Raw genomic sequence first — 23579 nt, forward strand, 5'->3', positions numbered from 1 at the left:
GAATTAATTTTGTTATGTGCACCAATATGGAGGTGATGTGAGACCAAATTTCTGGCCTGTTAACTGTGACACTGTCTGTCATAAACAGATAGCTAAGGGTTAATGTTCTTTTACCTGTAAAGGGTTAACAAACAGTGACCAAACACATGACGAGAGGACCAATCAGGAAACAAGACTTTTTCAAATCTGGGTAGAGGGAAGTTTTGGATGTGAGTCCTTTGTTCTTGGTCTGTTTTCTTTCTGGGCTCTGAGAGTGACCACAGGAATCTCCAGGCTTTCTAATCTTCTGTTTCCAAGTTGTAAGTACAAGGATAGTAAGATAATAGGTTTATATTGGTTTTTTTGTATTTACATGTGTGTAGTTGCTGGAATGTGTTACATTGTATTCTTTTTGGATAAGGCTGTTTATTCATTTTTTCTGTTAAGCAATTGACCCTGTATATTGTCACCTTGATACAGAGGACCACTTTATGTCTTTTTCTTTCTTTTTATATAAAGCTTTCTTTTAAGACCTGTTGGATTTTTTTTTTAGTGGGGGCTCAAGAGGATTGAGTCTGCAGCTCACCAGGGAATTGGTGGGAGGAAGAAGACGGGGGGAAGAGAGAATCTCTTTGTGTTAGATTTACTAATCCTGACTTTGCATACCCTCTGGGTGAGAGGAGTGAGAGATTGATCTCTCGATACTTGTGTTTCAAGGACTTGAAGCAGGGAATCTCCTAGAGTACCCAGGGCGGGGAAATCTGGGAGGAGGTAAAGAGGGGGAAGGGAAATGGATTATTTCCCTTTGTGGTGAGACTCAGGGCATCTGAGTCTTGGGGGTTCCCCAGGGAAGGTTTTGGGGAGACCAGAGTGAGCCAGACACTGGAATTCTGGCTGGTGGCAGCGATATCAGATCCAAGCTGGTAATTAAGTTTGGAGGTTTCATGCTAGCTTCTCATGTTCTGAAGTCTAAGGTTCAGATCTGAGTAGGAGAGTTATGACATGAGTGACAGCGGTGTGGAAAGATAGAATCCAGAAGCCAGTAGGAATATTATTTTCTTTTCCTCTGCTAGGGCTTTTAAGCAGACAGAAAGGCTTTAGTTTTAAAAAGAGCCAGAGAGAATTTTTTTTTCTGTTCTCTATTGCAGTTTGGCTTGCATATTAAGCAAGGAACTATTAAGGTTGACAGAGGGTCTTTTGTTAAACTATAGCACTCCGATTGAGAGTCAAGTACCCAGCACAACATACATGCAAATAAAGTGGTTTTTCTGGTTTACTTTACATTTAAAAAATTAGCTAGAGGAAGAAAAAAAAGGCACTGTTGCTAGGCAAACCCCAGGAGACAACAGAGAGCCAGCAGTTCAGACAATAAACACCACAGGGCACCCCAACACAAGAAAACAGGAACCATGACTTCCAAGGCAAAATGGGATGCAGAGGTACAAATCAAAGAAGCAGACCATGGCGAGATATGGAAAAAAAACTACAAGAGATGGAGCTGAGAGAAAGAGAAAGAGAGGCAGCCTACAAAAGAGAACAAGAAGACAGAGAGGCAACCTATAAAAGAGAGCAAGCAGCCAAAGATGCAGACCACCAAAGACAGCTGGAACTCCAGAGGGAGACCTACCGGCAGGCCCTGGAATTAGAAAAGGCTAAGCAACAGAACACAGCCAATCCTAACAACCCTGCGCCAATGATTGTTCCACATCACAGGAAATTTCCCACCTACAAGGCAGGTGATGACACTGAGGCCTTCTTAGAAAATTTTGAAAGGGCCTGTCTTGGATACAGCATCCCTGAAGACCAGTACATAGTAGAGCTGAGGTCACAGCTCAGTGGACCCTTAGCAGAGGTGGCAGCTGAAATGCCAAAGGACAGAATGAACAATTATAAACTGTTTCAAACCAAGGCCAGATTCAGAATGGGGATAACCCCGGATCATGCCCGTCGGCGTTTCAGAACTCAAAAGTGGAAACCAGATGTGTCATTTCCCAAACACACCTATTACGTTGGGAAAAATTATGAGGCCTGTATATCAGGAAACAATGTTAAATCCTTGGACGAACTGCACCTCCTCATACAAATGGAGCAGTTCTTGGATGGTGTTCCTGAGGACATAACATGGTACATACAAGATGGAAAACCGCAAAATCTCACCAAGGTGGGGGAGATTGGAGCCAAATGGATGGAATTGGCAGAAAGCAAGAAAGCTACTGTCAAGGGGAATGAATACCCCAGGGGGCACACCGACAATAAACTCTACAACCGAGGGCAACCCAAGACCCCTCCTACAACCCAAGGAAAGCCACAGACACCCTATTCTTCCACCTCACCAGTCTCCAGTAACTCACCTCGACCCAGTGACCAGTCAGCTGGAAGATGCTTTAAGTGTAATGAACTGGGACATATAAAGGCCAACTGCCCAGAGAACCCCAACCGAGTGCAGTTCATTACACCACCCTCACACCAAAGATCCCCAGGCCCAGATGCCTCTCAAATACCCTTGGAGCGAAGGGAAATTTGAGAGTGGGCGGAAAGAAGGTTACTGCGTGGAGAGACATGGGGGCACAAGTGTCAGCTATTCACCAATCCTTCGTCGACCCCAAATTCATCAACCCAAAGGCCCAAGTGACAATTTACCCCTTCATGTCACAAGCTGTAGACTTGCCTACCGCTGAACTGCCTGTCCAGTACAAAGGCTGGTCAGGAATGTGGACTTTTGCAGTCTATGACAATTATTCCATCCCCATGCTACTGGGGGAAGATTTGGCCAACCAGGTGAAGCGGGCCAAGAGAGTGGGGATGGTTACACGTAGCCAAACCAGGCAAGCTTCCAGACCCATTCTTGTTAATAAGCCGTCCACAGGGGCCTTGTCTGTGTTTCCAGAGACTCAGACAGAGGTAGTGGACCCGGATCCCATGCCAACAACGGAAACAGCCACAGTGCTTCCAATCCCAGACCAGGAACTGGAAAAGCAGCCAGCACCAGAACCGGTGCCAACACTGATGACAGTGCTTGCAAATCCATCTTCAACCCCAATGCCAGAGGGCCCCAGCGAGCCTGAACTGGCAGAAGCAGCAGACAACCACACCCAAGACGCTCAGCCAGAACCTGAAATACCCCCTAGTGCACCAGCGGAGAGTGGTTCACCAGCAACGGAAACAACCCCATTACCTACATCACTTCCAGAAGGACCAAGCCCAAGTCCACAGTCTAAAGGAGAACTGGTGTCTCCAGCTTCAAGGGACCAGTTCCAGACGGAGCACGAAGCAGATGACATCCTTCAGAAAACTTGGGCGGCGGCACGGAGCACCCCACTGCCTCTCAGTTCTTCTAATCGATCCCAGTTTGTTGTAGAACAAGGACTTTTATACAAGGAGACTCTTTCTGGTGGACACCAGGAAGACTGGCATCCACAAAAACAGTTGGTGGTTCCAACTAAGTACAGGGAAAAGCTCTTAAGCTTAGCCCATGATCATTCCAGTGGCCATGCTGGGGTGAACAGAACCAAGGACCGGTTGGGGAAGTCCTTCCACTGGGAGGGGATGGGCAAGGATGTTGCCAAGTATGTCCGGTCTTTTGAGGTATGCCAAAGGGTGGGAAAGCCCCAAGACCAGGTCAAGGCCCCTCTCCAGCCACTCCCCATAATTGAGGTCCCATTTCAGCGAATAGCTGTGGATATTCTGGGTCCTTTCCCAAAAAAGACGCCCAGAGGAAAGCAGTATGTACTGACTTTGCTACCCGATGGCCGGAAGCAGTAGCTCTAGGCAACACCAGGGCTAAAGCTGTGTGCCAGGCCCTAAATGACATTTTTGCCAGGGTAGGTTGTCCCTCCAACATCCTTACAGATTCAGGATCTAATTTCCTGGCAGGGACCATGAAAGAACTATGGGAAACTCATGGGGTGAACCACTTGGTTGCCACCCAGTACCACCATCGATGGCCTGGTGGAAAGGTTTAATGGAACTTTGGGGGCCATGATACGTAAATTCGTCCATGAACACTCCAATAATTGGGACCTAGTGTTGCAGCAGTTGCTTTTTGCTTACAGAGCTGTACCACATCCCAGTTTAGGGTTTTCACCATTTGAACTTGTGTATGGTCATGAAGTTAAGGGGCCATTACAGTTGGTGAAGCAGCAATAGGAGGGGTTTACGCCTTCTCCAGGAACTAACATTCTGGACTTTGTGAGCAACCTACAAAGCACCCTCCAACACTCTTTAGCACTTGCTAAAGAAAACCTAAAGGATGCTCAGGAAGAGCAAAAGGCCTGGTATGACAAACATACCAGAGAACGTTCCTTCAAGGTAGGAGACCAGGTTATGGTCTTGAAGGTGCAACAGGCCCATAAGATGGAAGCATCATGGGAAGGGCCATTCACGGTCCAAGAGCACCTGGGGGCTGTTAACTACCTCATAGCATTTCCCAATTCCTCTCTAAAACCCAGAATGCTAATTCTCTCAAGCCTTTCTATTCCAGAGACTTACAGGTTTGTCAGTTTACAGTCCAGGGAGATGATGCTGAGTGGCCTGAAGGTGTCTACTACGAAGGGAAAAAAGACAGTGGCATGGAAGAGGTGAACCTCTCCACAACCCTGGAACGTCTGCAGCGGCAACAAATCAAGGAGCTGTGCACTAGCTTCGCCCCATTGTTCTCAGCCACCCCAGGACGGACTGAACGGGCATACCACTCCATTGACACAGGTAATGCTCACCCAATTAGAACCCCACCCTACCGGGTGTCTCCTCACGCCCAGGCTGCTATAGAACAGGAGATCCAAAACATGCTACAGATGGGTATAATATGCTCATCTACCAGTGCATGGGCATCTCCAGTGGTTCTGGTACCCAAACCAGATGGGGAAATACGCTTTTGCGTGGACTACCGTAAGCTAAATGCGGTAACTCGTCCAGACAACTATCCAATGCCACGCACCGATGAGCTATTGGAAAAGTTGGGACGTGCCCAGTTCATCTCTACAATAGACTTAACCAAGGGGTACTGGTAAGTACTGCTAGATGAACCTGCCAAGGAGAAGTCAGTATTCATCACTCATGCAGGGGTGTATGAATTTAATGTCCTTCCTTTCGGGCTGCGAAATGCACCCGCCACCTTCCAGAGGCTGGTAGATGGTCTACTAGCTGGACTGGGCGAATAAGCAGTTGCCTACCTCGATGATGTGGCCATTTTTTCTGACTCCTGGCCCAACCACCTAGAACACCTGGAAAAGGTCTTTGAGCGCATCAGGCAGGCCGGACTAACTGTTAAGGCCAAAAAGTGTCAAATAGGCCAAAACAGAGTGACTTACCTGGGACACCAGGTGGGTCGAGGAACCATAAACCCCCTACAGGCCAAGGTGGATGCTATCCAAAAGTGGTCTGTCCCAAAGTCAAAGAAACAGGTTCAATCCTTCTTAGGCTTGGCCGGGTACTACAGGCAATTTGTACCACACTACAGCCAAATCGCTGCCCCACTGACCGACCTGACCAAAAAGACCCAGCCAAATGCAGTTAAGTGGACTAATAAGTGTCAAAAGGCCTTTACCCAACTTAAGGCGACGCTCATGTCTGACCCTGTGCTCAGGGCCCCGGACTTTGACAAGCCATTCCTAGTCACCACAGATGCATCTGAGCGTAGTATAGGAGCAGTTCTCATGCAGGAAGCAATGGATCACAACTTCCATCCTGTCGTGTTTCTCAGCAAGAAACTGTCTGAGAGGGAAAGTCACTGGTCAGTCAGTAAAAAGGAATGCTACGCCATTGTGTACACCCTGGAAAAGCTACGCCCATATGTTTGGGGACAGCGGTTCCAGCTACAAACTGACCATGCTGCGCTAAAGTGGCTTCATACTGCCAAGGGGAACAACAAGAAACCTCTTCGTTGGAGTTTAGCTCTCCAAGATTTTGATTTTGAAATTCAGCACATTTCAGGAGCTTCTAACAAAGTAGCTGATGCACTCTCTCATGAAAGTTTCCCAGAATCCAGTAGTTAAAAGGTGTTCTTAAAATGTAAAAGTCTGTTAGTTATATACTTAGTGGTATATGTAAAGGTGCATGTGTTGTATTAATCTGTTTATTTTAAAGTTCTAGAAGAAAATCGCCGCCAGTGAGGTTCCCCACTGTCTGCAATTTGGGGGGCGTGTCATAAACAGATAGCTAAGGGTTAATGTTCTTTTACCTGTAAAGGGTTAACAAACAGTGACCAAACACCTGACCAGAGGACCAATCAGGAAACAAGACTTTTTCAAATCTGGGTAGAGGGAAGTTTTGGATGTGAGTCCTTTGTTCTTGGTCTGTTCTCTTTCTGGGCTCTGAGAGTGACCACAGGAATCTCCAGGCTTTCTAATCTTCTGTTTCCAAGTTGTAAGTACAAGGATAGTAAGACAATAGGTTTATATTGTTTTTTTGTATTTACATGTGTGTAGTTGCTGGAATGTGTTACATTGTATTCTTTTTGGATAAGGCTGTTTATTCATTTTTTCTCTTAAGCAATTGACCCTGTATATTGTCACCTTGATACAGAGACCATTTTATGTCCTTTTTCTTCCTTTTTATATAAAGCTTTCTTTTTAAGACCTGTTGGATTTTTTTATTTTTTTTTTTTTAGTGGGGGCTCAAGAGGATTGAGTCTGCAGCTCACCAGGGAATTGGTGGGAGGAAGAAGACAGGGGGGAAGAGAGAATCTCTTTGTGTTAGATTTACTAAGCCTGACTTTGCATACCCTCTGGGTGAGGGGAGAGAGAGATCTCTCGATACTTGTGTTTCAAGGACTTGAAGCAGGGAATCTCCTAGAGTACCCAGGGCGAGGAAATCTGGGAGGAGGTAAAGAGGGGGAAGGGAAGTGGGTTATTCCCCTTTGTGGTGAGACTCAGGGTATCTGAGTCTTGGGGGTTCCCCAGGGAAGGTTTTGGGGAGACCAGAGTGAGCCAGACACTGGAATTCTGGCTGGTGGCAGCGATATCAGATCCAAGCTGGTAATTAAGTTTGGAGGTTTCATGCTAGCTTCTCATGTTCTGAAGTCTAAGGTTCAGATTTGAGAGGAGAGTTATGACACTGTCCCTTTAAGAAGATCGTATCAGTGACTAAATTGTACTGACCCTGGTTTTATTTGGGGAATATTTGGTAATGGTTTCTAAAGCCTTTTCCCTCCCCCACCACTAGCCAATACATTTCTTCTGCTCCTTCACCCTCAAAGGAAAACACAAATCCATAAAGATCAGATTTCTTAGAGTCTTCAGTTACACACAGAGACTCTCATTGAGCTAAAATCTGTATATACCATGCATTGCAGCATTTCCCAAAATTTTGTATTGAGTTTCACTGTGATGAGTGTGCATCGTTTAGCACAGCAAAACAGGAATGACCCTAATTAAATTGGTTTGCTTAAAACTCTACAGTTTAATGAAATTAAGAAACTACATGGATTTTTGCCATCTTACCCCAAGATTCAATGTGGCATCACAATGAAATTGAGAACTTTCACAATTATAACTGGACCTAATCTGAGACTAATTGTTGTCATCAGTATCTCCCTGTCGCAGTAGTTCAGTTATTGAACTGGAGATGTGTGTGCGAGAAAAATGTGTAGGGCTCTTTTGACTGATATTGTAGTTGAAGAGGAGTTGTGGTGTATGTAGCTGTACCTATTGGGTTTCTGGGAACTGGGCGGGAGGAAGCCTGCCCAATGCTAAGGGATCCCCCCTCCAGCCTAAGGGGAGGATCTATAGGATCTCATAACCCAACTGATTTCGAGGGACAACTAATAAAAGAACAGGGACAGGAGTGCGGTCAAAGGGACATAAGAAGGGCGCCTGACGGGGACACAGAGCAGAGAACCCCAGACAGCGCCCACTGCTCCTCAAAGGCATCAAGGGAATCAGTGGATGCCACCCAGAGGAACTCTGCTCGAATGCGTGAACGGACAGAGGATCGGAAACAAGCCCCACAGTCCCAGGAGTCTCCATTGGCCAACCTCCTCTCCCTGGTTGTGTAGATGGCCATTTTAGCCAGGGCGAGGAGGAGATTGACCAGGAGGTCCCGTGACTTTGTGAGGCCACGGATAGGGAGTGCATAGAGAAGGAGGTGGGGGAAAAGTGCAGCCAGAAACGCAACAATATATTGGTGAGGGGCTGCAACCTGGCGCACTCTAAGTAAACGTGCGCCAAGGTATCCCTCGCGCCGCAGAAGTCGCAGGTGTCTGGGGCAGGGGTAAACCGCGCCAAATACACACCTGTGCTCACAGCTCCATGAAGGAGCCGCCAACTGATATCTTCGGTGGGCCTTGGGACCAGGGTAGAGTATAGGCTGGCCTACCGGGGCTCCTCACCCTCCAGAGGTGGCAGGAGGTCCCGCCACTTTGTGTTGGGGCAGGAGACGAGGGTGAGGAAGTGAAGGGTGTGGAGCATGAGCGTGTAGAGGTGTGTTCTTGGCGCGGTTTGGAAGCAGACCAGCTTGTGGAGAAGGGGCGGGGGGGCCGGTCGGGTCCACGGGGCAGGAGCCCAATGAAAAGGTCCGGAGGTCCAGGGGTGGAGGGTGGGCAGTGCGTGCCCTCTCACAGGACCCGGTTGTGGTAGGCTCAAGCAGCTGGCGGCAAAGCGGCCTTCACCTCCTGTAGTACACTCCGGGGAGTACAAGATCTGGAGAGCCCCATACGCCGAGTAAGCATCGGGGGATCCAGCCAGTCTCCCCAGTCGTAGTCCATGAGGTCTCCAACCCTGGTAGCTCCTGCCAGGACCAACCTCTGGCGCACCACGGGGGACTCCGCCACCTGCACACGAATCTGGGGATTGTGTAGCAGGGGCTCCATGAGGAGATCTGCCCCCTCGGTGGCCACAGACCTGGTCGCAGAGAACAGCTTCCAGGTCCAGAGGAGGTCCTGGTAGAAGACCGGCAGCCCGGAGAGGTCTCATGGAAGACCCCTCGGATCGAGATAAAGGAGCTGCTGGTCGTATCGGAGCCCTCGGAAGCGGCGCAGGAAGGCATGTGCCAGTGCTCTCCACGCCTGACTACCCGCGCAGCAGGGTGGTTACCCGCTCTTGCCCTGAGGGGTTTAAACCAGCCCTGAAGAGGGCTGTGGCTGGGGCAAGAATCCTGGGCTGACTGGGGAAAGTAGGCTCAGCTGTGGCCATGCCCCAGTCAGGCCCAGCTGGCCTCTATAACAGGCTGTGAGCCAGAAGTTCAGTAAGTCTCCCTCTGCTTGGAGAGGGAGAAGGGCCTGGCTGCAGGGAGCTAGAGACAGGGTACCTGAGTGGAGCAGGGCTGGGGAAAGGCAGAGGAGCCAGGGAGGTCCAGTCTGGAAAGCCCCAGGCTTTGGCCTAGCACAAGGCAACAGGTACTGGGGGTTGCAGAGGGCAGCCTAGGGGTAGGCAAAAGCAGCAGATCCAAACTCACCCTTGCCAGTTACTATATTGCAGAAGAGACCAGACTTTGGATCCACAAATTACTCTGCTAAGATGCCCAGTCACCCATCTAATGTTTTGTAGCAAACTTAAAATGCAAGATAAGCAGCCCCTTTTCAAATGCAGACTGAGAAAGTAAAACCTCCAATTCTGAGCTCTTTTACTTTTCTTTGGAGATTGTTATATTTGGACCCGGCAGAGGAGACAGAGACAAGGGGAGTTGATTGCTGGGGTGACTTTATTGTTTTGGACACAAAACAGAAACTAAAATGGAGCGGGAGTATACAGCACTTCAACATTTAAAGGGACAGGACGTCACACAACTGTTTCACAGTCCTAGTAATCATTAAATGGTTAAGTTTTACTGGCTATGGACTTGGTTTTGCCCCCCTAGCTCCTGTCAGTCAAAGCCTTAACTCCATGAGTGGTACCACTGATTGCAATGTAACAACTTGTGGAGTGAGGTATCACGCAATGTGAGTACAGGTGGCAGAACTGGGGCCTTATTGTATAGCTAGAGCCTGACAAAGTGCAGAGCCCCGTATGACTATAGCAGGCAGATGGCTAGACTCGTAGCTGCTGCAACTTGAAATAACTCCAGTGAAAGCAAGGGATCTCCACCAGTTCACATCAGCTGAGAATCTAGCCCAGAGAATTTACTCCTGTCAAAGTCTCTCCAAGGTATATACAGTGGAATGCTGAAGCAGGGCAGAATTTCTAACAAAAGGCAGGGAGCTTTATACAATAGCTTCCTTGCAGGCAGAGATGAGCAGAGACTGTAAGAAGGTAGAGCTGCACATCTAGTTAAAGGGATGATTTTTTCCCCCTAGCTTTGACCTGGGCTCTGATGCTGGACCTCCAGAATCAAGACTTGGAGAGAACCTCATTTGGTGAAAGACTTTTCTCACTGCAGTGCAGACTGGCTCATTCCACCAGAAACCTTGTGACACTAAAGCCTTCCAACTCTAGCCTGTATCTCTGAGCTCTACTCTTTCAATATGGTCCATCTCAACAATCCTTACTGCAACTTATCTGGACAGGTACAGTCACTTGACTGCCTGAGCCCATGAAGGTGTCCATTACATTTCAGGAATTAACCCGTACTTTGTTTGTACAAGAAATAGCTGATGGGGGACAGACTGTGAGGAATTTTGGGGTGGAACGGATGACCTGCTGATTGAAGGCCAGCAGAGAGGCTACTATTAAAGGTCCTTAAACAAAAAGAGTTCCAGAGAAGGATTCTCAGCATTCTTGGGTTTTTTATCTTCAGTTCTGTTTTTCCCATGAGATCTATTTCATACCCTTCATGTAGACTCTGAAACTTTCTCACTGTGCTTTGGCTGACATGAGTTCTGCAAGCTGTGAGTGGAAAGCATACCAGATATGTTATACTGCAAACTCTGAATTACTCACTGTTTCAAACAAGCAATAAAATAATTCTAATTACCCCGAATTTGCAGATAAGAACAAAAGAATGGCCATACTGGACCATTTGTCTGACCCAGCATCCTGTCTTCTGACAGTAACCAGTGCCAGACGCTTCAGAGGGAATGCCCAGAACAGGGCAATTATTGAGTGATCCATCCCCTGTTGTCCAGTCCCAGCATCTGGTAGTCAGATGCTACCAGATTCCTAGCTGTGTAATGGCAGGTTTCACAGAAGCAGCCGTGTTAGTTTGTATCCGCAAAAAGAACAGGAGTACTTGTGGCACCTTAGAGACTAACAAATTTATTTGAGCATAAGCTTTCATGGGCTACAGCCCACTTCTTCAGATGCATAGAATGGAACATATAGTAAGGAGATATATATATATAATATAAATACACATACAGAGAGAGAACATGAAAAGGTGGGAGTTGCCCTACCAACTCTAAGAGTCTAATTAAAATGAGCAATTATCAGCAGGAGGAAAAAAAACTTTTATAGTGATAATGACAAGAAGGTGTGAGGGAAATAGATTTAATGTGTGTAATGGCTCAGCCATTTCCAGTCTCTATTCAGGCCTAAATTGATGGTATCTAGTTTGCATATTAATTCAAGTTCAGCAGTTTCTCATTGGAGTCTGTGTTTGAAGCTTTTCTGTTGCAAGATTGCCACCTTTAAGTCTGTTACTGAGTGACCAGAGAGGTTGAAGTGTTCTCCTACTGGTTTTTGAATATTATGATTCCTGATGTCAGATTTGTGTCCATTTATTCTTTTGCATAGAGACTGTCCGGTTTGGCCAATGTACATGGCAGAGGGGCATTGCTGGCACCTGATGGCATATATCACATTGGTAGATGTGTAGGTGAATGAGCATGGCATGGCTGATGTGATTAGGTCCTTTGATGATGTCACTTGAATAGATATGTGGACAGAGTTGGCATCGGACTTTGTTGCAAGGATAGTTTCCTGGGTTAGTGTTTTTGTTTTGTGGTGTGTAGTTTGCTGGTGAGTATTTGTTTCAGGTTGGGGGCTGTCTGTAAGTGAGGACAGGTCTGTCCCCAAAGATCTCTGACAGTTTTTGTTTTAAATGTGTGGATGTCCCATAAGGTACCTTCCTTCAGGAATCTGGCTGATGTGCCAGTTAATTTTTTTGGAGAGCTGAGACAGGAACCTCCATATTTTGCAGGGGAGAGTTCTGTTAAAAGTATATAGAAAAGCCCTACAAAAGAAGGCTACAGATAAAGCTATTACCTCCAATTCTTTCTCTTCTCTCACCTGTGTGTGGAAATAATCAATTAACATGTCAAGATATGCTAGGACATGGCTTAATCCTGAGATGCTTCCCATTGGGACTTGGAACTTCCAGCTAATTCTAATCTCCAAGCACCTTCAAACAGCCACGATTGTATCCTGAGAAAATATCTGCTAGCAAAATATTCCCTCCTCCAAATGTATAAGGTGCCTCCAATCTTAAACCGGCTCTAGTCCTTGCACACATCAGTCCTTGGCTAGTGACAGGTTTAGATATTGATATCTCCCATCTCATTAGGGCTTGAAACAGAGGCTTTATACACTTGGAAAAGGGAAATTTCCAGTAAGACACAACTTACTTTCACTCTTGTAAGAGCCCAAGATTTCAGTCCTAAATATCCTAACACACTCTCTCAAAGCATTTCCGTTCATGTTTTAGAGGTGTTAGCATGTACTGGTTTTCATTTTTCTCTTCCTCAGAGCCAAATACATTCAGTGGGAGATTTTCAGGGGCTCAGCTGGAGTTAGAACTTGGACTCATGGTATTAAGGACCTGAACTTGCTCCCACCAAGGTAAATAGCAAAACTCCTACTAACATCAGTGGTACAGAATCAGGCTCTAAGAGTCTAGTTAGTGGGTGAAGGGATAAGAAAAATAGAAGGAATTTTTGTTTTTTGGGGGGAAGGCGGACCTCTTAAACATTCCTACCTATTCGCTTCTGTAAAATGTGGTATATAGAGAACACACAAGGGTGTGGTGAATTATCAGGGTTTTATTGGGGTGACCCTCATGCTATAACTTGGTGATAGTTTCATTACTCATGGATGGCAAAAATATCAAAGTTACGCCAATAACCCCTTCACATTACTATGTATTATCTCTCTCAGGCATCTATATAGCTAAATCCCTACGCTGAATGTCTATCAGGCATGCATGCTCACAAGACTTCTATATGCTTGAGAGATGTGCATAATGTATCACCACCACATTAGAAAACTTGATCAGTTACACATGCACTTTCTTCACTCCGATTGCAAGGTCATATTACAGGACAAATGTCTGATATCAAAAATTCTTAATCATTGGATGTCCAGCATTCAAAGCATGCTCATAAAAGTTCACCTGCATTTGTCTGGGCATCTCATTCATATGGTTGATTTGAGAATACTCAAGGCGATATTTTATGGTAAGCTAACGCTAGGCACCCATTCTCATGATGGCTGGTACAAACAATATAAAGACACGCCGTCATCAAACTTGAAAGCATGTCAGTTGACCCCAAGATCTGGGAAGCAACAACCCATGACAGAATAAAGTGGCAGCAAATTTGTCTTTTCACCATTAACTGCTCTGAAGCATTAACGCTTCTGTGAAAAACGTGAACAGCACAAAGCAAAGATACAACAGGTTGCAATGCTCATGGACAAATCTCATGTGTTCCATCTGTAAACATGTTTGCATTTCTCTCATTGGTCTGACCTCGGGTATCCGTGACAGGAGTATGCACAGAAATTTAACTTTGGCCCCTTGGGGGGCAGGTGGGGAGCACGTTCTGCAAACATATACCCACCCCTAGGAGGAGCCTGCTCTCACCCCTGCCTTGGCTTTGGCAGGAGCTCACTCTTCACTTCTCCCCTTTGTTGTCCCTGGGGCTGGAGGAGCTCATTCTCCTACCCCCCAATCGGGACCCTGGGACTGGAGGAGTTCTGTGCTCCCGATGATTACTGGGGGGGCCATGACCCTGCTGCCCCCCCTCTTGAGCATGCCTCTGCATGTTCACCTATAGTGTTTGCTGAATCCTTATATGTTGGCATTGATGTGAAACTCCATCATTCAGCTGTAGATGTCTTTTATTTACAACAGGGGCTTGCACTTTGCCATTTTAATCACACCACATGTAACAGTGCAAGACTCACCGCCTCCTGAAGGTCGTCCAGGGAATTAGCTTTCCATCTTCTAGAGCACCCTTTGTCGGCCGGTGTCTTGCCTTTAGCCAGCCCCCTGTGTCCCTCCTGGACCCTGGTGCCCCTTTCTCTTGGGGGCTGTCCCCTGGCAGTACCCCCACAGTTTCTGGGTCTTCCCACCCAGAGGAACCCCCACTATCCTCACCTCACCTTAGTATAAGGCTACTGCCAGTCACCATCTAGCCCCCATTCACTAGATCAGACTGCAGTGTACAAGCCACTCATCACAGGCAAGGAGGGTTTGGACCTGCTGCCTCCACCTACCCTTGGGCTGCCCTCTGCAACACCAGTACCTATTTGGCCTTGCACAAGGCCAGCAGCCTGGGGAGTGGCCTGGCAGGAGCTCCCCAGCTCTTCTCACCTTTCCCCATCCCTGCTCCACCTCAGGTACCCTGGTACACTCCCCAGCAGCCAGGCTGGTCTCCCGCCACAGCTAGAGAAGACTCTCTCTCAGCCTCTGGCTCACAGCCCTTTTATAAGGGCTAGAAGAGGTCTGTTTGGGGCATGGCCACAGCTGTGCCTGCTTCCCCAATCAGCCTGGGAGCTGCTTGCCCCAAGCCACGGCCCTCTCCTGGGCTGTTTTAACCCCCTCAGGGAAGGAGCAGGTGACCACCCCGCTACACCACAGTTGTGGGTGTTCTAAAAAGGTGTGGATTAAAGGGCTTGACTGTAGAATTGGAAGCTCAGCATTGTGATGTCCAAGCAAAGATTATATAACCCATCCCCTCTTGACCATGGAAATTACTGGAACATTTACAGCAGGTCATTCATTTTGGTTAGTATGGCCCAAATCAGAGACTCTCATTTGAGCATAGAACATAGTTCAGACTTAATCACTGTCTAGGAACTAGTAGTTGGGTTTGTACATCACAAAGCTCCACCACGACTGGCATTGACTGGATTCTTTGCATTCTCAAAAGAAATGTGCAGCTGAACTAACTTCCTGCCTCTGATGGTCAACCCACCAGCGCAAGGCTGAATCCCATGGCCAGGGCAATGCTGGGAAGCTTACACAGCTGCTGTCTGTGCTGTGCTTGTTCCAGGCTGCTCCTGGAGTCTTTAACTTACATCTCTCGCCAGCATTAATTACAATTAAACCTTTAAAGGAGAAGCCACACAACCCAGGCCTGGCAGCATCTCTGTCAGAGGTCTGTTAATCAGTCATCAGCACGTGTGGCCAGGAGCACTGACAGTAACCCCGTGGATTCCCTACACAAAGTGATATTCACAGTCGCCAAACAGACAGTAACGAGGCATGGGGAGGCCCACTCACCTGTCACCTATGGCCCAGGAAACAAACCTGAATCAGTAAGAGCTAGTCATTGAGATCAATGAGACTGAACTGGATGCTGACTAGTATGAATCTTAACTGTGATACTAAAAACCATTGCATAGCACAGAAAAACTGATTTTTAAAAAAAGATTTAATTGCTTTTTGTGTTTGCTGTTAATTACTAAGAATTAAACATCATCCCGAATTGTAGCATTGTTTTGAACGCAGGGTACGATGACCTTTGGGGCAGGGACCTGTTAGTAGCTTGCTGCTGCTTACATGGGGTGCAGAGGTCCAACAAAAGGAACATTTAAATCCTCTTATAATCGTCTGATTAGAACATCCACTTCTCAGATAGAAAAACTGAGATCAGAATTTAAGACTTGCCCAAGGTCACAGCAAGTTCCAGTGAAGGTCAAGGTCAGAACTCAGGAGTTCCTGGCTATGCACTAGAGACCACCCTGTTTCCCATGCTTTGAAATGGAGACATTATTAGCTTCCTGTCTGGGCAAAATATGTTTATTTTTCCTCTATCTCATCCCTTATTCAAGATCCAGTCCCTGCTAGCTAGCTTACAAAGAACTCATGCTGTGTGCCAACTTCTCAATGAGAAGATATGCCGGCAGTGTTCATACCCGCGTGCACGCAGGCCAATCTTAAAATGTGACTGCCTAACCAGGAAGTACAGATCTCACACTGGGCATTCAAGTCAGGTCAGCAGGGCCGGCTCCAGGCACCAGCGCAGGAAGCAGGTGCTTGGGGCAGCCAATGGAAAGGGGCGGCACGTGCGGATCTTCAGCGGCAATTCGGTGGCGGGTCCCGCAGTCCCTCTCGGAGCGAAGGACCCGCCGCCGAATTGCCGCTGAAGAATGAAGCAGCGCGGTAGGGCTGCCACTGAACTGCCGCCGATTGCGGCTTTGTCTTTTTTTTTCCCTCCCCCACTTCGCCGCTTGGGGCAGCAAAAAAGCTGGAGCCGGCCCTGCAGGTCAGACACAGATTACACGCCTAAGAGCCAGTTTAAGCACCACCATTTGAAAAAACAGAGCTTCCAAAATAAAAGCCCCCAAACATCTATTGTGAGGAGCTGCACTCCTTACCTGAGGGGAAGGATAGGCCTCTGACTAATTTAATACACACACACACACACACACACACACACACACACACACACACACACACACACACACACACACACACACACAGAGTATATATAATTGTGTCTAATGTTCTTTTGTAATATTACATAAGTTTATATAATACTTCAGTTTTATGACTGTTCTGGAGTTAGATTTAGTAAATCTGACCTGACTCCCTGCCCACACAAGTTTACAATATATAGGTATGAGTGGGTACAATACATTGCAAACATGGGCAAGTATGACCTAGATAGGCAAAGATTTTTCTGTGATACCTATGGAATATTATGGCCACCCGAAAAGCACAAGTCTAAGTTCCCGATAAAAGTTTATTTAAAAAAAAAATCAGATTAAATCAGATGCTAGGTTGATGCTGGGTTTAACTGTTACAGCAAAACAAGTCTTTTCTATTTTTTTTCTATAAACACAGCATTGATTCATCATTGGGCTTCCAGATGCAGCTTAAAGTCAATTAAACCCTAGTAAAGCAGAAAAATGTAACAGCGGATATTTTTATAAAAACAGTCTGTCAAACATGCCTGATAATGTACAGTTCTCACACTGTTCAAACTTGTGAAGTAGTTTGAAAGAACTCAGTATTAGTAATAATTAATAGAGAGCTCACTGGGAGATCCGTCCTAGAAGTGCAAAGGGGAGCAATATTTTTGTCTGACTTATGGAAAATTATTTTTACCGATAAATAATGAGCCATAATTTCCTGAGAGATAAAAAAATAAACACAACATCCCAGAAAAGCTCAAATGACTTCAATAGAGCGCTTGCATGAAGCAGAGTGGTCAAATGGACAGAATGGTAGACTGGGAGTCAAGAGACCTAGTTTTAAACCCAGATCTACCACTGACCAGCTGTGTGACCTTGAGTGAGTCTCTTCACCTCTGTGTTCCTGCTATATCCCCTTCAAATCTTTGTCTTCTCTTTTCAGACTGCAAGCTCTTCAGAGCAGGAACTGTATTATGCTGTGTATGTGCAGTACAATGGGACCTCAATCTCAGCTGGGGACTCTGGGTGGAACTATGATACTAACTAAAGGTATATTTACATTACAGAAGTAGCAATATAAGTTTTCCTGTGTAATCCCTTTATGCTGGCTGGCAAGAGCCCTCCTGCTGGCATTATTATACCATGCCTAGTAGCTATGGCTGCAGGAGAGTATTGCCCACTAATGTAGAGAAACATGTCAGTTAGGGGTGTGTCTTTTTTCATGCCCCTGACCAACCAAAGTGTTACTGACAAGTGCTAGTGTAGACACAGAATATCAGGGTTGGAAGGGATCTTAGGAGATCATCTAATCCAACCTCCTGCTCAAAACAGGGCCAATCCCCAACTAAATCTCTAAATGGCCCCCCTCAAGGATTGAGCTCATAACCATGGATTTAGCAGGCTAAGGGTCAAACCACTGAGCTATCTCTCCCCCCGCATAGCCTGAGACTATTCCCATTACTAGTACAAAGACAATCGGCTACAGGTTAAATGCCATTAGTCAGCAATGTATTTCTTCTATAGGGGCCTGATTATGTATTCTTTACTGCCTAACTTCAGTGGGAGTTTTACCCGAGTAAGGAGTGCAGAATCGAGCACTAGGGATGCAAGATTTAGTATTTATATGGCAGTAGAGTTTGGAGACTTCGATCAGGATCGTGCTGAACAAATGCATGGTCCAGGCCTGAAAGCAATTTCAATCCACATGAAGTCTAAATAGGGCCTATTCAAAGGCTGTGGAGGTCAGGGTCATCTCTAGTGAAACTAATGCTAAACGTGTTTGCCAGCACATGGTGACCTCAAGGAAAAACACAAGTTCTTGTTAAAGAAGAGAAGTGTTTGTTTTAATGAAATGGCAGCAATATATTTAATTATTTGTATTGCAGGGCGGTGAACCAGGACCCCATTGTGTTAGGTGTTATACAAGCACAGGCATGGCCGCCCAGAGGATTCAGGGGGCCTGGGCTCTTCGGTGGTGGGAGGCCCCCGCTTCTGCGGTAATTTGGCGGCGGAGGATCCTTCCGCTCCGAGACCCGCCGCCTAAGTGCCCCAAAGACTCGTGGTGGAGTCCCCCACCGCCGAATTACCGCCGAAGACCTGTCACTTTGGCGGTGGGTCCTGCTTTGGCGGTAATTCAGTGGCAGGGGGTCCTTCCGCCCCAGAGACGAAGGCCCCCCCGCCACCGAAGACCCGGAGTGGAAGAAGCTCCAAGGATCCGGGACCCGCGAGAGTTTTCCAGGGCCTCCGTAGCCAGTGGTGAGCTGGAGCCGGTTCTCACAGGTTCCCAAGAACCGGTTGCTAAAATTAGACCTCCGTGGAGAACCAGTTGTTAAAGGGCCAGGGAGTGGGCAAAGAACTCCGGTCCGCAGGTTGGACCATCCTGTTGCTCCCAGGATTCCCAGCTGGGGAGGCTGAGGCTCCCTCGGCCCTTCCCCCGCTTCCCCCCAGCTGCCGGCATCAGCTGGGCAGCTCAGCTGAGCTCCTGAGTCGTCCTGCTGCTTTGAGCTGCCGGCAAGGTAAGGGGGGAGGGGGCTGAAAGCTCTAGGGCTGCCGGGGGGGCAAGTTGGGCAATTTTCCCCAGCCCCTGCAGGGCTCCCGGCCCCACATGTATGTCTCCCCCTGCCCCAGATCCTCCCCCACTTCCCCCCCCCTTAAATCAGAACTTTTTATAGGGAACTGGTTGTTAAGATTTTGGCAGCTCATCACTGCCCGTAGCAAGTGAAGGACCCCGCTCCAGGGGCCCTGAAAAATTCTTGTGGGGGCCTGGGGCAAATTGCCCCACTTGCCCCCCCTCTGGGTGGCCGTGAGCACAGGACTAAAAAGATGGTCCCATGCCCCAGTGAGCTCACGCTCTAAATATAAAACAAGAGACGATAGATGGTGCCGCAAGTTAACTGAGTTCAATAGTTAATGCACGTGCATGTGTGTGGTGTTCCCTGTCTAGACAGGCTGAATAAGGAATGTCCAAACCTTTCAGGCATGATCTCCCACAGTGCCGCGTTTCAGAGGAAACCATTGATGTTGTGGTAAGATCTCATGGCCCAGTTGTCTAATTGTATCAGGTTCCTCCTCCCCAGGTTTGTTTTGCAAGGGCTTGTTGCCAAAGGTGCTGGGTGAACTCCTGAGCCGTGCTGGCTAACTCGCTGCAATAATCATCAGTGATACCGCTCCGCCTCCCAAATCCTGGCGCCCTAGGCAACCGCCTAGGGTCCCCTGATGGAAGCTCCAGCCCTGGGTATAATAGGCCAGGGGAGGCTAAGCTTCCCCTCTGCAGCCGCTGCTGCCCCTGCTGCCAGATGCCTGGGCTTTGGTGGCCCTGTCTCTTCCTCTCCCTGCTGGGAGTGGGCTTCCGCGGGAAGTTTTTGCATATTTATTATCAGAGGGGTAGCCATGTTAGTCTGGATCTGTAAAAAGCGGCAAAGAGTCCTGTGGCACCTAACAGTCTTTGTTGCTTTTTGCTTATTTATTATACACTAGGCAGGTTCCCAGGTGGCTGAGAAGGCGATATCGTCTACTCAGCTTCCCGGGTCCCTTGGACTCCCCTGGGAGATTATCAATGAACCCGGGAAGCTGAGTCGCTGATACCACCTCCCCAGCCACCCGGGAACCTGCATGGCACAGATAAAAGCTCAGCATCCTCTGCCTGCCGCTGCCTGGCTACTCCTCTCCAGCCTGCTCTCTGGAGATCGCCGCTGCCCTGCTTCCTCCTCTCCTCTCTGCTTGTCCCCATTGCCACGTCCATCTTCTCCTCCCCTTTCACACCTTCCCCACTCCCACTGCCGTGTGAGTGGGGCAGCGGGGGAAGGAGAGGAGGGACGCATGGGAGGAAGGGGCCGCATGGGGGTGGAGTGTGAACGGGGCCGCAGGGCAGCGGAAGAGGTGGGATGGGGAACTAGCTTCCCTGAGGAGAAGCTTCACCCGCCGCCCGTGATTATAAGCCAAACACTGGACTTTCCCACCCAAGCAAGCCACACTAGATATAAATATAGTGGCCAAGGGAAGTTCCCTGAGCTATTCTACCTACACCAGGGAGCAGCACACAGGAGTGACGCTTTCTGCTGTTTCATAAAGGGACAGCGTGAGCACCTCTCAGTCCCGGCCGGTAGGCATAGAAGGGGCATGGCCATGCCCCAAACCCGCCCACCCCTCACAACAGTGAAATGTGTTTGCTGGAACCCCATGCCTCATGCTCATTCAGTGCTAAATTCACAAGGATGGCTGCCTCTCTAAGTGCTTCACTCTGTGCGCCCCCAACCCCGCCAAGAAAAACAGGGAGAATAGGGTCAGCTCAGGGATGTGGAGAGCTTGTTTTGGTTGTACTGTGTTTTTGTGCTTTCTCTGTGTGGTGGGAGTCTTTGTTTCTGAGACTGACGCAAAACAAAAGTTGGCTTCTGACACTGAAATATTATACTAGCTTTAAAAACGAAACATCAATGAATGGATAGCGCTGCTTTCCAGACACCACTTCCCCCTACCCCCAAAATAAGAGAGAAAATGAAACTCACACATCAGTCAGAAGTAAATTTTTGGCAGTGCATACAGAAGACCCCTCATAATTCCTGTCTACACTCAGAAGCAGATGTTGCACATTTAATTCCTCTCCTACCATGCTGAAAATATCCCCATCAACACTTCAGATAGTCTTCCTATAGAGAAAACATTTTGGAGGGTGTATTCTCGATCGCTCAGAACAGGAACATAACTCCTACAAACACTGATGACAATATCTGTCAATAACCCCCTGAAGGGTTCCAAATGCTTTTCAAACATTAATGAAATAAACCTTTCAGTGGGGAAACAAGAGATGAGCAAAGGAGCAGTATAGCCTAGTGGAATGGAGCACTGGCCTAGGGCACTGGAGACTAGGTTCTGCTACTGGTTTTCTTGGTGAACTTGGCCAAGTCATTGCTTAACCTGTGTTTGTTTCTCCAGCTGTAGAATGAGGCTAATGATGATACTGATCTCCTTGGAAAGCAGTTTGAGATCTACCAAATGCTGCGTATGTGGTATTGTGTTGGGTAGGAAGGGAGGAACTGCCAGACTGGATCAGACTAGTGTTCTGTCTTAGTCCTGTATCTTGTCTCTGACAATGGCTAGCACCTGATGTTTCAGAGAACAGTGCAAGAAACCCCCTGAAGAATAATCAGCCTGTTCTTAACCACAGTTTATTAGGAGCTGGCTTTTTGTCCTAAGTATGAAGGTTTATATCCCTGCTAAAATATATATATACACCCTATTTAACATTACTGTGGATGTCTCGTAATCCATGTAAATATCCAGTCCTATGTTGAATTATATGAAGTCTTTGGCCAAGAGTTCTATGCATTAATTATACACAGTGTAAAAGAAGGGAGTTCCCCTTGTCTGTGTTGTCTTGCAGTTTCAGTGAACAACCCTTGTTTCTTGCATTATGAGAATACCTAATTTTCCTTTTTTTTATAGCATTCATTTACAACCATATCACATATCCTCTTCTTTGTCTTCTCTCTACACAGAACATTCCCACTCTCTTCAATCTCTTGTCATAGGGACATTTCCCCATGTCTCTACATTTCAATGTATAGCTACAGGAATTTCACTGCATCGCTCCAGTTGACATCAGCGAAAATCATCCTGCTACCTCCCCACACCACAGTTACAATCTAGCCCTTGTGACTGATGCTTCCACTGGGTTCTGCATGAGCTGGTACGTAATGAAACAGAGCCACTTTCATCCTTGGAATTCTCATCTCCATGTAAACCCCTTGGTGACATAGATGACCTAGAAGCATCTTCCAAGTGCATTTGTTTGGCTGGGAAAATGAAAAATGTGTCTAAAGCTGAAGGTATAACTGTAAAGCATTTGTAGTATGATCAGGCAGGGCAGATTACTGTTACCTACCTGAATGCAATCCTCTCTGTATCCTGACCAGTATATCTGGCATGTCTCATTTTAGAGGATCCCATCGAACTGAGGATGTCCAGAGATACATTGGCTATTACAGTAGCATGTTTCCATTGCATTTTAAAAGCCTGGATGTAACCTTATAGGTATCACCAATTGTTTCCACCAGGAAAACACCACTGTGGTATTTAGGAAGGAAGAAAAGGAAACAGGCATGGAATTAAGATGCCATGATATGTGAATCAGAGCTAGGTCTTTTATCACTTCCAGGCCCCTGAACAAGAAGTGGGACTAAAGTGGAATGCAGCATTGTGCTGGACCTCTGCACACAGGTGACTTTCACCTGTATTGGACAATGGGTAATGAAACCCAGCCTAGTGCTTTTCATACAGCCCAGGGGTCCCAGGCAGGCTGGATGAGGTATTTAGCCTTCTCTTTAACTGGTAAACAAGGACAGCTCTGAGAGGTGAATAAAGGTTAAGGAGATCAACCACCTCAGAGACGGTCGTGAATCTAGCGATGTCACTGAAGTAGATAGTGACCTGGTGAAAATATTCCAGTTCAGCTGTGATGCTGGTTTTAAGTAATTCTACCGCTGCATTACATCAACTCTTGTCATTTCAGATCAATCAGGCAGGCACCTTTGTCCTGGTAAGACCATCAGATCTTTACAGGAGCAGTGCCAGGGTTTTTGACGCCCTAGGCAGGGGTCCTTCTGCACTCCCAGTCGTTGGTGGGCAATTCTGCTGCGGGGGGGTCCTTCCGCGCTCCCAGTCTTCGGGGCACTGCAGCAGCGGATCCCGGAGTGAGTGAAGGACCCACCGCAGAATTGCCGCCGAAGACCTGGAGCGCAGAAGGACCCCCCACTGCCGAATTGCCACTGAGAGCCGCAAAATGCCACCCTCCTAAATCCTGGCGCCCTAGGTGACCGCCTAGGTCGCTAAATGGAAGCGCCGGCCCTGGATCTTTAGATAGAAGTTCTAAGGACATGTGAAGTGTAATTACAACTGGTGAGCTAATGGCTACATTTTTTTTTCACTTGCTTAGAAGCCTCCGGTATAAATCATGTTTCTGTGATAATCCAGTGGGTGACACAGAGGAGGAGGTTTCTTCGCCACCTATACAATTTCTGAAGCAAAGAGATTACAAAATGGATCATAATTCCAAAGCTTGTACTGCAGGTATCCAGAGACTTTTAATATTTTTGTCTAATCATCAAAGTCTTCTCCTCTTATCTTGGGTAATTTGACTACTTCCCACCAATGAAC

This window comes from Gopherus evgoodei, chromosome 1 (assembly GCF_007399415.2).
Source record: "Gopherus evgoodei ecotype Sinaloan lineage chromosome 1, rGopEvg1_v1.p, whole genome shotgun sequence".
Classification (NCBI taxonomy): Eukaryota; Metazoa; Chordata; order Testudines; family Testudinidae; genus Gopherus; species Gopherus evgoodei.